This window comes from Saccopteryx leptura, chromosome 5 (genome assembly GCF_036850995.1).
Source record: "Saccopteryx leptura isolate mSacLep1 chromosome 5, mSacLep1_pri_phased_curated, whole genome shotgun sequence".
Classification (NCBI taxonomy): Eukaryota; Metazoa; Chordata; class Mammalia; order Chiroptera; family Emballonuridae; genus Saccopteryx; species Saccopteryx leptura.
The window spans coordinates 101,749,563-101,755,604 of record NC_089507.1 but is presented as its reverse complement, the minus strand read 5'-3'; the positions used below and the strand labels follow the sequence as shown (position 1 = coordinate 101,755,604).

Below are 6,042 nucleotides of genomic sequence, written 5' to 3'. Positions count from 1 at the left end.
TCATCTGCCTAGATTTTGGCATTTTGATTAGATCTTACATATTTTGCCATTTATTTATTTACTCATTCAACATACCTTCAATGAAAGTTTTTTTATCTGCCAGACATTGTTTTATTAATAAGTAAAATAGGAGGAATTAAATTCAGATAAGAAATATTTTGAGTTTACAGTCCAGTGAAGGAAGACTATGAAGGAGACAGAAAGTGTTTGGCTGTTTGAACTGAGGAGTGCCTATTGAAGATAAGTCTGCATAGGCTCTCAGGGTTTTGTACACTTGATAAGCAGATACACTGCTTTTTTTCAAGAAGTTTGTATAGCCTCGGATTAGAGACCAAGTGGCTCCCTTCAGAGGAGGTAAGGCACTGTTCAGTAATATGAAGAAAATACTGCCTGCCGGAGAAAGGGTAGTATGCTTAATGCTCACTCTCATGGGTCCAGGTTCCCTAGACCCAGGTTGTCTCCTGTAACTCAACCCACTGCCTCTTCAGTTATCTTCAGGGCCCCTTCACCCCTGTAGAAATGGGGGCTCAAGGTACTAGCCCAGTTAACCTTATTGTGGGAAATAATTGCACAGTATGCATACATCAAACCATCACATATACTCCAAACTCACACAGTGTTATATGTCAACTAACATATATCTCAACAGAGGTGGAAAAAAATGCTGTTACTTGGCTACAGCTAATGTGAGTAATAAACTGCCTTCTACCAGCACCCATGAAATCATGCATGTTCATTTATTAGCTTGTGAGTCAGGTCAGAATTTTAAGTTTTTATTTTTGTTTATTTGTTTTGTATTTTTCTGAAGTTGGCAATGGGGAGGCAGTCAGACCGACTCCTGCATGCGCCTGACCAGGATCCACCCAGCATGTCCACCAGAGGACGATGCTCTGCCCATTTGGGGTGTGCTCTGTTGCAACCAGAATCATTCCAGAGCCTGAGGCAGAGTCCATAGAGCCATCCTCAGCGCCCGGGCCAACTTTACTTCAATGGAGGCTTAGCTGCAGGAGGGGAAGAGAGAAACAGAGATGAAGGAGAGGGGGAGGGGTGGAGAAGCAGATGGGCCCTTCTCCTGTGTACCCTGGCCGGGAATCAAATCCGGGACTCCTGCACTCCAGGCTGACACTAGAATCTTATGTTTTTCATGATCCTTGACAGTGATGTGAAGAAAATAAACCTGAAGAAGAGAATAAATAATGGTGAGGGTGGGACTGTTAGGTGCTATTATGAGATAATTTGAAACAATTTCACTGTGAAAATGATTATGGGCAAAAATTTAGGCAAGAGAATGAGCTATGTGGATATGTAGGAGAGTAATCATGGACATGGAACAGATAGGCTAAGGCTAGGAGTAAGTGTTCCTGCCTGGTCTGTGGTGGTGCAGTGTATTAAGTGTCAGGAGTCTAAGGTTGCTGGTTCAACACCCTAGGTTTCCTGGTGAAGGCATATATGATGAGAAATCAATGAACAACTGAAGCAAAGCCACTATGAATTGATACTTTTTGCTCTACTCCACTCTCTCTGTAAAATCAATAAAATTTTTTTTTAAAAAAGAATTGTTTCTATACTATTTATGTGACAGCAATTAGGCCAATGTGGGCAGAGTTTAGGGGGCAAGAGAGGTAGAAGTAGGAGATAAGGTCCAGATGATCAATGGGGGACTCTATCATGTAGCTTTTGAAAAAAGCTTTATTCTGAGAGAAATGAAGAATGATACTATAATTTCTAAGCAGAGTAGTTGTGCGAGCTGATCTATTATTTAAAATATTTTATTTATTGATTTTTGATAAAGGATAGAGAGAGAAATAGGGAAAAGAGTGAGAAACATCAACTTAGAGTGGTTGCTTCTCCTACGTGCCTTGACTGGGCAAGCCCGAGGTTTTGAAATGGGTCACTCTGGTATTATGTTTCTATGTATAATTGTTTCTGCCATGAAATCTTAAATTTATCACATTTCACATTGATCACTTCTCTTACTCTGTGGTTTTTCCTACATCTTGGTCTATCAAGTTCTTGATTCCTGAAGAATTATAGTCAACCCTGGTAAGGCTAGCTCAATTGGTTAGAGCATTTTTCCAATACACCAAGGCTGCAGGTTCAATCCCCAATCAACCAGTGAATGCACAGAATAAGTAGAACAATAAATGGATGTTTCTCTCTCTCTACTTTCTTCTCTCTCTAAAATCAATACATTTAGAAAAAATATTGAAGTCAGTGCGATTCTCAATTTAGTTCCCAGAGAGTTTATTTGTTTAGATTAGTTTATGTGATAAGTTAAATAAAAGTTCATCATTCTCTCCACATTTCTTCTTTAAACAGATTTGCTGCTGGTGTTACTGAACTAAAGGGGTTCATTCATCTGCATGAATCAATGCCCAATCAAATGCAAATAAGAATTTGCAGGAAGTAAATGTTAATAATTAAGAAAATGGCTCCATGCCAGTAGTCAATGACACCATGCTCATGCTCAAAGACATGTCTCCCAGATGGCTTCTAAAATATGGGTTATATAGGGAGAAGAAAATCATTAATTATGGTGGAGATAAGATTAATGTCTTTATTAATTGGTGGGTACTAAGGTAGGGTATAGTTGATTCTTACATCTGATGGTGACATCAGTCAGCCACATAGTTGCTCTTTCTGGTTGTACAAGGGTGTGGTTGGTGGAGTAGTTCACTGTTTAACTAGAACACAACTGAGTCTTAGATGTTATTTCTAGTTGATGGAAACATTGTCTCTATGGTCAAGAGACCCAGGGCTTTGCTCTTAAGATTATATGATGCTAACCAGAATTTCACCATCCTGAGTGTTTGACGATTAAGTGGATGTGCAAGGGATAAGGAGATGGGTGTCAGGTTGTTGGATGAAGTCAGTTTGGATTAAAAGGAAAGAAAAGAGAAAGCATTATACAGTGTGTCCATAAAGTCATGGTGCACTTTTGACCGGTCACAGGAAAGCAACAAAAGATGATAGAAATGTAAAATCTGCACCAAATAAAAGGAAAACCCTCCCAGTTTCTGTAGAATGATGTGGCAGCATGGGTGCATGCGCAGATGATGATGTAACACCATGTATACAGCGGAGCAGCCCACTGCCATGCCAGTCGAGATGTGGACGGTACAGAGGAAAGTTCAGTGTGTTCTGTGGCTTGCTAAATTCGAATCTGTGACCAAAGTGCAATGTGAATATCGGCGTGTTTATAGCAAAGTGCCACCACATAGGAATAACATTACTTGGTGGGATAAGCAGTTGAAGGAAACCGGGAGTTTGGTGGAGAAACCCCATTCTGGTAGGCCATCAGTCAGTGACGAGTCTGTAGAGGCTATACGGGATAGCTACCTAAGGAGCCCTAAAAAATCTGTACATGAGCCCACATCGAACTGCACTGAATAGGTATGAAACTGGGAGAGTTTTCCTTTTATTTGGTGCAGACTTTACATTTCTATCTCTTTTGTAGCTTTCCTGTGACGGTCAAAAGTGCACCATGACTTTACGGACACACTGTATTAAATAAATGAAGTTTCTGTGCAGTTAGACTGGGTGAGGCCTCCTGGGTTTTTCACTTCTAAGTCTGTCCTTTTACCAATCATTTCAGACAAATGTCTCTACACCCCAGATAATTGCTCGGCCTTTATGTGGATCCTTTAATTTAAAGCTGAGACCCACACCTACCAGAGATTCTTACTCATGTGCTCTTTAGTAAAGCTTACAGATCACTATGTGCTTTTGTTGTTGTTTTTTTTTTAATTTTAGTGAGAGGAGGAGAAGCAGACAGACAGATTCCTGATCAGGACCCACCTGGCAAGCCCACTAGGGGGCTATATTCTGCCCATCTGGGGCCTTTGCTCATTTGCTCAGCAACAGTCATTTTTTTAGAACCTGAGGTGAAGGCCACAAAGCCATCCTCAGTGCCTGAGGCTTATTTGCTTGAACTGAGCGGCTGTGCAAGGGGAAGAGAGAGAGAGAGAGAGAGAGAGACAGAGACAGAGACAGAGATAGAGAGGAGGGAAAGGGCTGGAGAAGCAGATGGTCGTTTCTCCTTGTGCCCTAACCAGGAATCAAAGCCGGGATATCCATCCACCCGGCAACAACAGATCACTATGTTTTAAGTGCTCATTAAGTAGTACTGAGTATGGCCAAGGTTGGAAAACCCTAATCAAGACTGTATTGTGACATTAGAAGAATGTCTTGTGACATTAAAAGAATGGCAGAATGAGAGATCCACTTGATTTCTCCTCTTGAAGTTTTAACTATTTAAACATCTATAATTCAACAACAAATTTTCTGATCATTGTAGAAACATGTTTGAGATATTTGCACATTGACACATCTGATGATGGGCAAGTGAACGTATACTGGGGATGTGGAAAGAGAGAACATCTGAGACTAGACAAAGACACAACCTGAAGCTTGGAGTTCACAATGCCAAGCTCAGTGTAGTGCTCAGCCCATAGAGGGGAGAAATCAGGTTTTCAATGCACTCTTTTTTGCAAGGAGGAGCAAAGAGATTCAAGGAGCATTCTTGCAGGAGTAGACACTACGATCTGCAGCTGAGTCCAGAAACCTGGTCAGAAACAAAGCACAGTGGTGCAGCCACAGCTGTCTGTCAATTCACATTTCAGACAGAAAAACAAAGCCATGGAGCCTGGTCATTTATCCTTTATCTCCCCGAGGAAGCCTAAAAAGAAACTGTAGCAATAAGTGTTAGGTTGCAGAGAACTTTTTATATAAAAGAGAGAACTAGTACTATTGAAATACATTTTCCCTGAGCAACAGGTGCACTCTACAGCTAATGCCAGTGTTGGGTGAAGACACACAGAAGATGCCTCAGAGGTCTGCAAACAACAGTACTACAAGAGCAGAGAAACAAAAAAAGCAACCAGATTCTTCTACTTCACCCCATCCTCACATATCACAGTTGCACTTCTGACAGTGTCTGGCAGCAGGAAAAAGCAGTGGGATTTCATAACTTTGGAAACCTATTGTCAACACATTCCTCTCTAGGGTTGATCCACTGAGTCTGAGGTACAGGGACACAGAGGAAACACCCACCTTCACTGGGAACACATCGAATTTAACATCTCCCCTGAGAGATCTGAATATTTGGAGCATGCAAGAAAGCTGAAAAGCTTGTGAGCAGTGCCCCCTACTGGAAAACAATAGAAGAACTTATCAATGTACTAGAAAAGTGCCATTCATACATAAATGCCCAGACAGAGAAAGAATCCATCCACTGCCATGAATAACCAAGGTAACAAAGTAACTCAGATAGAAAATTTAAAGTCTCAATATAATAAACTTAAAGACATAGAAATATGTGATATAAATGACAGAGAATTCAGCAGTTCTGACAAAACTCAACCAGATGGGAGAAAACTCAGACAGCCAGATTAACATGCTCAGGAGGAAAGTCTATTAAAAATATGAGTATTTTACCAAGGATGTTGAAACTCTAAAATAGGAAATAGAAATTCTGGAGATGAAGAATTCAAAAAAGAGATAAAGAGCAAACTGGCAGGCAGAGAAACTAGAGCTGACCAGAGGGAAGAAATAATTAGCAGTATTGAGGATAGAAATCTAGAAATGATGTAGAGGGAAGAAGAGATAGACTTGAGTTTTTTTAAAAAGTGAAAGAATTTTATAGGAACAATCAGATTTTTTCAGAAAGGATTATACAAAATAATGGACATACCAGAAGAAGAGTGAGAGAAAAGAATGGAGAGCTTATTCAAACAAATGATAAACAAGGACTCCCCACCTATGGAAAGAGCTGCACCCTCTAGTCTAGTGATTTTCAAGAGTTTTATCTCATGGCACGTATAAACTAATTTCAATTTTTTTTTTTTGTATTTTTCTGAAGCTGGAAAAGGGGAGAGACAGTCAGACAGACTCCCGCATGTGCCCGATCGGGATCCACCCGGCACGCCCACCAGAAGGCGACGCTCTGCCCAACAGTGTGGGGTGCTCTGCCCCTCCAGGGTGTCTCTGTGTTGCGACCAGAGCCACTCTAGCGCCTTGGGCAGAGGCCAAGGAGACATCCCC

At 41.0% G+C, this 6,042-nt stretch overlaps 1 protein-coding gene across 1 annotated transcript in view; it reads left to right on the top strand.

The window, feature by feature from the left end:
* The window catches only part of LOC136405691 (aldo-keto reductase family 1 member C15-like), a 123,351-nt gene that overhangs the window by 43,581 nt on the left and 73,728 nt on the right, over nt 1-6,042 (top strand). The window lies entirely within an intron of this gene.